We start from the raw sequence: 9,395 nt of genomic DNA, 5'->3' as shown, positions 1-9,395 counted from the left end.
GAGTTGTGGGCAAAAAGTATTTCACATCACTGTACACTACCGGGCCACACAGATCTTTATATGAAGATCTCCTGTATATACAGTAATGACCACCTACAAGTAATGACTTAACCCCTTCCCAACCAGTGGCAGCGTATGCGTCATGAAAGTCGGTGCCAATCCGACCAATGACGCATATGCTGTGTCATGGATTTAAAGTCCCCCTGCGGGTCGGGTGCCCGGGGTCAATGAAAGGTCACCTGACCCGCAGATACAGGGGGCTTTGTACTTCACCAGGGGGGGTGGCTTCACCCCCACGTGGCTACGATCACTCTGATTGGCTGTTAAAAGTGAAACAGCCAATCAGAGTGATAGTAATATTTCATCAATGAAATTTGATGAAATATTACAAACCAGCCATGGCCGATGCTGCAATAGCATTGAACATGGCTCAAGACACCAATCTGACCCCCCCACACGGTTAACGGGGTTGATCTGCCCCCCGCCGCTGAATGACAGCGGCGATCGGCTGCCGCTGTCATCATCTGCTCCCCCCGCCTTCCGATCACCTCCCCTCCCACCCCCTGGTACCTTTCCGAGTGCTGATCCCGGTGTCCCGCGGTCCCAGATCATGGGCACCGCCATCTTAGAAAATGGCGGGTGCATGCGCAGTGCGCCCACCTGAATCTGCGGCTGCAGATTTCATTCATTCATTTTGATCAGTGATAAACTTTAACAGCGACCAAAGTAAAATAAAAAGTAAATAAACTCCCCGTTTATCACCCCAATAGGTAGCCACATATAATGAAATAAAGAACATATTTTTATTTTTCCATTAGGGTTAGGGTTGGAAATAGGGTTGAAATTAGAGTTAGGGTTGGAATTAGGGTTAGGGTGCAACTAGAGTTTCGGATGGAATTAGTGTTAGAATTAGGGTTGGAATTAGGGTTAGGGGTGTGTTGGGGTTAGGCTTGTGGTTAGGGTTGGGATTAGGGGTGTGTTGGGGTTAGGGTTGTGGTTAGGGGTGTATTGGGATTAGGGTTGGAGTTAGAATTGAGTGGTTTCCACTGTTTAGGCACATCACAGGGGGTCTCCAAACACGTCATGGTGCCACCATTGATTCCAGCCAATTTTGCTTTCCAAAAGTCAAACGGTGCTCACCCCCTTCCAGGCCCCGACGTGTGCCCAAACAGTGGTTTACCCCAACATATGAGGTATCAGCGTACTCAGGACAAATTGCACAACAACTTTGGGGGGCTAATTTCTCCTATTACCCTTAGGAAAATAAAAAATAGCGTGCTAAAAAATCATTTTTGAGGAAAAAAAGATTTTTTATTTTCACTGCTGTTATAAACTTTTGTAAAGCACTTGGGGTTTCAAAGTGCTCACTAGACATCTAGATACGTTCTTTAAGGGGTCTAGTTTCCAAAATGGTGTTACTTGTAGGGGGTTTTCACTGTTTAGGCACACAGGGGCTCTCCAAACGTGACATGGCGTCCAATAACGATTGGAGCTAATTTTCCATTCAAAAAGTCAAATGGCGCTCCTTCCCTTCTATGCACCGAAACAGTGGTTTATGACCACATATGAGGTATCCGTGCACTCAGGAGAAATTGCCCAACAAATTTTAGGATCCATTTTATCCTGTTGCCCATGTGAAAATGAAAAAACTGAGGTTAAAGGAAAATTTTTGTTTAAAAAAGTATTTTTTTTTAAGGATCAATTTTGGAAGCACCTGGGGGTTCAAAGCGGTCACTATGCATCTAGATAAGTTCCTTGGGGGGTCTAGTTTCCAAAATGGGGTCAGTTGTGGGGGAGCTCCAATGTTTAGGCACACAGAGGCTCTCCAAACACGACATGGCAACCGCTAAATATTCCAGCATATTTTCCATTCAAAAAGTCAAATGGCGCTCCTTCCCTTCTGAGCCCTGCTGTGCACCCAAAAAGGTATCCATGTACTCAAGAGATATTGCCCAACAAATTTTAAGATCCATTTTATCCTGTTGCCCATGTGAAAATAAAAAAAAAAATTGATGCTAAAAGAAAATTTTTGTTGGAAAAATTAAAATGTCCATTTTTTCCTTCCACGTTGGTTTAGTTCCTGTGAAGCACCTGAAGGGTTACTAATCTTCCTGAAATGTAGTTTTGAGTAGCTTGAGGGGTGCAGTTTTTAGAATGGTGTCACTTTTGGGTGTTTTCTGCCATATAGACCCCTCAAAGTGACTTCAAATGTGAGGTGGTCCCTAAAAATTTTTTTTTTTGTAAATTTTGTTATAAAAATGAGAAATCACTGTTCAACTTTTAACCCTTTTAACTTCCTAACAAAAAAAAACTTTGTTTCCAAAATTGTGCTGATGTAAAGTAGACATGTGGGAAATGTTATTTTGTAACTATTTTGTGTCACATAAGTCTCTAGTTTAACAGAATAAAAATTCAAAATTTGCAAAATTTTCGCCAAATTTCTGATTTTATCACAAATAAACGCAAAAATTATCGACCTAAATTTACCACTAATATGAAGCCCAATATGTCACGAAAAAATAATCTCAGAATCGCTAGGATCTGCTGGAAGTGTTCCAGAGTTATTACCTCATAAAGGGACACTGGTCATAATTGCAAAAAATGGCCTGGTCATTAAGGTCAAAATAGGCTTGGTCATGAAGGGGTTAAAATACAATGACCAACTTTCTACTCTGCTTTCTGTGCCATTTTGAGACATGGCAGGCACAACGAAGGAATGTTCTCCCATGTGGTCTGATGTCTGGCGTGTACAGTCTCGAAACGTCCTCACGTGTGGTCTGAGGCACGGTCTCGAAACGTCCTCACGTGTGGTCTGAGGCACGGTCTCGAAACGTCCTCACGTGTGGTCTGAGGCACGGTCTCGAAACGTCCTCACGTGTGGTCTGAGGCACGGTCTCGAAACGTCCTCACGTGTGGTCTGAGGCACGGTCTCGAAACGTCCTCACGTGTGGTCTGAGGCACGGTCTCGAAACGTCCTCACGTGTGGTCTGAGGCAAATGTGAATAACATCTTATACTCACCTACGGGGCAGTCTGGTATTATGTTTGTCACTGTTCTTCTTCCAGTAGTCCTCCTTCCCATGGATGATGCATCCTACATCATCCACACAACCTCCCCCATGACGCTTCGGTGCAGGAACACGTCTCTGCCCTGCCGATCACAAAGCAAAGTACAAAGAGAAGTCTGCACCGGAGCGTGATGGAAGACACTGTGTGGATGGACTTAGGACGCGTCGTCGACTCAAAGAAGGATAGGAGGAGGCACCGGATTAAGACTAGCGAAGCCCATTGGATGGGGCTGCCCCAAGGGCAAATCTAATAAGAAAAAAAAAAAAACAAAGTTATGCAGATTGGCATTCTAGAATGTTGTGTATATATAAGGGCATTCAGATAGTGGACGTGCTTTATAAAATGCTGTATATAGAGGGTATACAGGTAGTGGTCGTACTATATACACAGCATTCTAGAATGCTGTATATGGCAACATACAGGTAGTGGTAGTGCTTTATACGGGGGGGGGCATAAACAATGCTTGAATACCCTGTAGTAAACAGCAATAATGCATGAAAATATAAGGTACTTGGTTAACACGCTCGATTAAAAAAAAAAAAAATACAGAAGCCATAAGCCATCTACTTCACAGTGACCCTAATTGGGACAGTGATAACTAATATTAAAACCCTTTATATATTGATGTGGTTTCCCATTCCTGTGTGTCCAATATTTGGGCCTAATCCTTCTCAGTCCTTATCCACAAGCAAGTCACAGGACAAAGCGGTAAGGTTTTTTCTAATATTAGTTAGGACTATCCCAATTACGTCACCGTGAAGTGGTGGGATGGCTTTGGCTTTTTTTTTTTTTTTTAATAAAGAACATGTTAACTAAATCCCCTATATTTTCATGCACTATGCCATTTACTGCAGGGTATTCAATCATGTTTGTTTTTTTCCCGTTCAGTGGCCAGTGTGAACGTGCGCTTACATGCTCCATGCACACCAGTTTGTATCGTTTTTTTATGGGGAATCCTGGTGACATGTTCCCTTTAGGCAGGCTTACATCTACGCAGCTTGTACAAGTGATCTTTACTGTCTCAAAAGTGGTTTACCTGTCTAAGGCTAGTTTCACACTAGCGTATCTACATGCAGTGCACGGCGCCACTAAGCCCCACCTCCTCCGGTCATCTCCTACTATCGCACATCACTGCATGCGATCTGCGCACCCTACCTTTAGCATAGGGTGCGCAGACTGTGTGCTAGTAGGATTTTGCGTGCGCTGCGCCCTTTTGACGGTGCGCCGAGCGCACCATGTTGCATTTTGGGGTGCTCGGCGCACCGTCAAAAGAGCGCAGCGCACGCAAAATCCTACTAGCGCAGTCTGCGCACCCTATGCTCAAGATAGGGTGCGCAGATGGCATGCAGCGATGTGCGATAGTAGATGACCGGAGGGGGCGCCGTGCACTGCGTGTAGATATGTTGGTGTGAGACTAGCCTAACCCAGTTATTACAGTACCTTCCATGTGTTACACAGATGCATCATGGGCTTGTCCATGCATGAAATAAAAGGCTAAATTACAAAATGGAGACTTAAAGCAATGTTTTATTTACATTCAGAACCAGTTTAAGAGGAACAAATTAAGATTTCCCACAGAAATCTCAGACTTTTACTTACAGAAATATTGGCTAAATAACATTCTTACATATATAGAAACCTTTAATTTTATAAAAGTGCATTTTTTTGCATTGAAAAATTTTGCTTGTTTCATGCAATGCATTTCTATGTATTGTACAACTGTAATATGCTGTTGGTGCATGCGGGCAGGACTGATGGTAGGGTCTGTGGCTCGGCCCCCCCCCCATGGCCTGCTTCCGGTGTCTAGGACCAGATATCATAATACCAGCCTTGAATAGTGAAGGAGACGGCAGCCAACCCTGAGAGACATCCAAGGTGGGAACGCCCCGTCATGCCGAAGGGAGTCTGCTAGATCCAGGCGTAGTAGACCAGCGCTGATGGGTTTATGGACGCCAGGAGGGGGTTGGGCCTGAAGGAAGGTTTCTTTTCCTGGCGGGTAGGAGAGTTGTCCTGTTGGTTGCTTTTTTGGACTGAACATTTCCGAAACCACAATTGGACTGTGCACCTCTTGGGAAGCAGGAGTTTAGTCTTCTGTGGCAGAAGAAAAGTACTCTTACCCTGATAGATAGAGGGCAGGAAGCACTAGAAAGTTGGCGTGCATGATTGTTCAGGGCGCAGGTGGTGTGGCCCGGCCACCAGAGGCTAGACGAGAGCCTGGATTTTTAAGAGTAGGGTCGCAGGAGCCTCTGTCAAACGTGGAGGCCGCATGAATAGGAAGGTTTCCCCAGGAGATGTCCATATTGCTCAGGGGAAAACTAGGACATATTTGTCTTGTACCTTCATTTTTTTTTAATGGAGCCCCCTCACTGCCTGGTAGGATATACCTGTCCTGAAGATTTCAAATCCTAACCTTTACACAGACTTTCTGGCGGCTGGCAGGTAACGGATTTGTCTTCCCTCCCTACTCTATCTGGCTCTGGGGGGCGAGAGGGTAGGGGATTAGTGGCAAGGACTGTCCGCCGGAAAACCGCAAACACTCTTGATGTGTTAGGGCCCTGCCTCGTAGACCACAGATGATATGGTAGTGACAATTCTAGGTGGGAGATCAGAGTGATAACTCCACTCTGTCACCCTTAAAAGCCATATCTGAAAGAAAAAGGGAAATCATTAATAAAAAAAAAATCAAGACCTAAGGCAGAAACCAGCCTGGGTGGTCCGGACCCATGTCTGCCTCCTACTGACACTAAGCGAAAACGGATTAGCTTCATGCCAGTTAGTAGTGTTCCCTCCTAGCATAAGCAGCATACAAACAGCTTTTTGTGTGCCCCAATGAAGCATTAACCACCCCGCACACCAACCAGAGGGACACACAGGGTAACCCCCCCTGTCCAATCATAAACCTCCACCTCACACTAATCAGTGGACCCCACAGGATAAACCCATCAAAGCCCAAATGCCCCCTTCCACACGCCCCCAAGCGAACACGCCCCCATCGGACGTCCACACGCCCCCAAGACCCCATCGGACGTCCACACTCCCCCAAGCCCCCATCTGACGTCCACACGCCCCCAAGCGCACAAGCCCCCATCGGACGTCCACACGCCCCCAAGCGCACAAGCCCCCATCGGACGTCCACACGCCCCCAAGCGCACAAGCCCCCATCGGACGTCCACACGCCCCCAAGCGCACAAGCCCCCATCGGACGTCCACACGCCCCCATCGGACGTCCACACGCCCCCAAGCCCCCATCGGACGTCCACACGCCCCCAAGCATAAAACCCTATCAGACGTCCACCCCCTAGAATGAACCCCCCCATCGGACGTCCACCCCCCCAGCATAAACCCTCAGCGGACGTCCACCCCCCTTAAGCCTAAGGCCCTATCGGACGTCCACCCCCCTTAAGCCCCTATTGGATGCCATTCCCAGCATAAAACCATCATTGGACATTCACCCCCCGCATAAAACCTCATCGGACGTCCACCCCTGACCCCCCCCCAGCATAAACCTCATCGGACGTCCACCCCCTCCCAGCATAAGTCCCATCGGTTGTACAGCTTCCCCATCATAAACCCCCGTCGGATGTCCATCCCCCGAAAGTATAAACCCCCACCAGATGGCACCTCTTCCCCAAACAAAAAGCCCTACCAGTCGAGCGCCTACCCCAAAATCAATCCACCACTTTCAAGTCACAACAGATGCAGACAGGCCCCGTTGCCCTAGCATCAAGTCCCCAAGACACCACAATTGCGCATTAAATCCCCCCGTCCCAAGATCCCAACCAGACCAGGAGGAGTTAATGCACGCTTGTGGGGTCTGTTTGTCCCCGGGGGGCCCTACTGGGGATAACGCATGCTTGTGGGGTCTGGTAGGGCCCCGGGGAAGGGTTAATGCACGCTTGAGAGGTCTGGTTGGGTCCTGCATTAGACCCCCAAGGAGCCCATCAGACCACAAACGCATGCATTAACCCCCTCCCCGTGAGCCCAACCAGACACACAAGTGTGAATTAAACCCTCCGCGCTTGTGGGATCTGGTGGGCTTCTGGGGTGGGTTAATGCAGGGTCCACTCAGACCCCGCAAACGTGCATTAACCCCCCCGGGGCCCAACTAGACCCCAAAAGCATGCATTAACCCCCCCTGGAGCCCAACCAAACCACAAAAACGTGCACTAATCCCCCCACAGTAAGGAGCACACCCAGACCCCACAAGCATGCATTAATCCCGCTGGAAACCTCTACCAGAACCCACAAGCATACATTAACCACCCCTGAGATCCAACCAGAACCCATAAGCTTGCATTAATCCCCCGGGAGCCCAACCAGACCTCACAAACGTGCATTAACCCCCCCGGGACCCAAACAGAACACACAATCGTGCATTAACCCCCCCCCCCCAGGACTACCCAACCCTGCGTGTGCATTAACCTCCCCCCGGGACCCAACCAAACACGGCAAGCGTGCATTAACCCCCCCCCCCCGGGACCCAACCAAACACGGCAAGCGTGCATTAACCCCCCCAGGACCCAACCAAACACGGCAAGCGTGCATTAACCCTCCTGGGAGCCCAAGCAGACCCCACAAGCATGCATTAGTACCCCCCCAAAGTACAACCAGAGCCCACAAGCGTGCATTAACCCCCAACCAGACCCCACAAGCATGCATCATTAACCCCCCTCTCCCGGGACTGCCAGACACCCCAAGCGTGCATCATCAACCCTCCTCTCCCGGGACTACCAGACACCACAAGCGTGCATCATCAACCCCCCTCTCCCGGGACTACCAGACACGACAAGCGTGCATCATCAACCCCCCTCTCCCGGGACTACCAGACACCACAAGCGTGCATCATCAACCCCCCTCTCCCGGGACTACCAGACACCACAAGCGTGCATCATCAACCCCCCTCTCCCGGGACTACCAGACACCACAAGCGTGCATCATCAACCCCCCTCTCCCGGGACTACCAGACACCACAAGCGTGCATCATCAACCCCCCTCTCCCGGGACTACCAGACACCACAAGCGTGCATCATCAACCCCCCTCTCCCGGGACTACCAGACACCACAAGCGTGCATCATCAACCCCCCTCTCCCGGGACTACCAGACACCACAAGCGTGCATCATCAACCCCCCTCTCCCGGGACTACCAGACACCACAAGCGTGCATCATCAACCCCCCTCTCCCGGGACTACCAGACACCACAAGCGTGCATCATCAACCCCCCTCTCCCGGGACTACCAGACACCACAAGCGTGCATCATCAACCCCCCTCTCCCGGGACTACCAGACACCACAAGCGTGCATCATCAACCCCCCTCTCCCGGGACTACCAGACACCACAAGCGTGCATCATCAACCCCCCTCTCCCGGGACTACCAGACACCACAAGCGTGCATCATCAACCCCCCTCTCCCGGGACTACCAGACACCACAAACGTGCACTAACACCCTGTACCCAGCCAGACCCCAGGAGCGTGCATTAACACCCCCCCGGAGACCCAACCAGACCCCTCAGACGTGCATTAACCCCCCCCCAGGACCCAACCAGACCCCACAAGCGTGCATTAACCCCCCCGACCCAAACAGACCCCACAAGCCAGCCTTAACACCCCTGGGAGCCCAAGCAGACCTCACATGCATGCATTAGTACCCCCAGAAGTACAACCAGACCCCACAAGCGTGCATTAACCCCCACCCCCAACTAGACCCCACAAAAATGCATTAGTACCCCCCGAAGTACAACCAGACCCCCACAAGCGTGCATAAACCCCCACCCCCCTGGCCCAAACAGACCCCACAAGCGTGCATTAACCCCCACCCCCCTGACAAAACAGACTCTGCAAGCGTGCATTAACCCCCTGGGAGCCCAAAGCAGACCTCACATGCATGCATTAGTACCCCCCGAAGTACAACCAGACCCCACAAGCGTGCATTAACCCCACCCCCAACCAGACCCCACAAAAATGCATTAGTACCCCCAATGTACAACCAGACCCCCACAAGCGTGCATTAACCCCCACCCCCTGCCCTAAACAGACCCCAGAAGCATGCATTAGTACCCCCCGAAGTACAACCAGACCCCTCAAGCGTGCATTAACCCCACCACCCCCAACCAGACCCCAGAAGCATGCATTAACCCCGCCCGGACCCCACCAGACCCGTAAGCGTGGATTAACCCCCTGCCCCAAACATACTCCACAAGCATGCATTAGAACCCACCCCAAAAGTACAGCCAGACCCCACAAGCATGCATTAACCCTCCCCGGACCCCACCGGACCCGTAAGCATGCATTAACCCCCACCCCCCTTCTCCAACCAGACCCCACAA

This window comes from Dendrobates tinctorius, unplaced genomic scaffold (genome assembly GCF_039654945.1).
Source record: "Dendrobates tinctorius isolate UK_male_01 unplaced genomic scaffold, ASM3965494v1 ptg000033l, whole genome shotgun sequence".
Classification (NCBI taxonomy): Eukaryota; Metazoa; Chordata; class Amphibia; order Anura; family Dendrobatidae; genus Dendrobates; species Dendrobates tinctorius.
The sequence above is the reverse complement of the archived record's forward strand: the minus strand, read 5'-3'. Positions refer to the sequence as shown.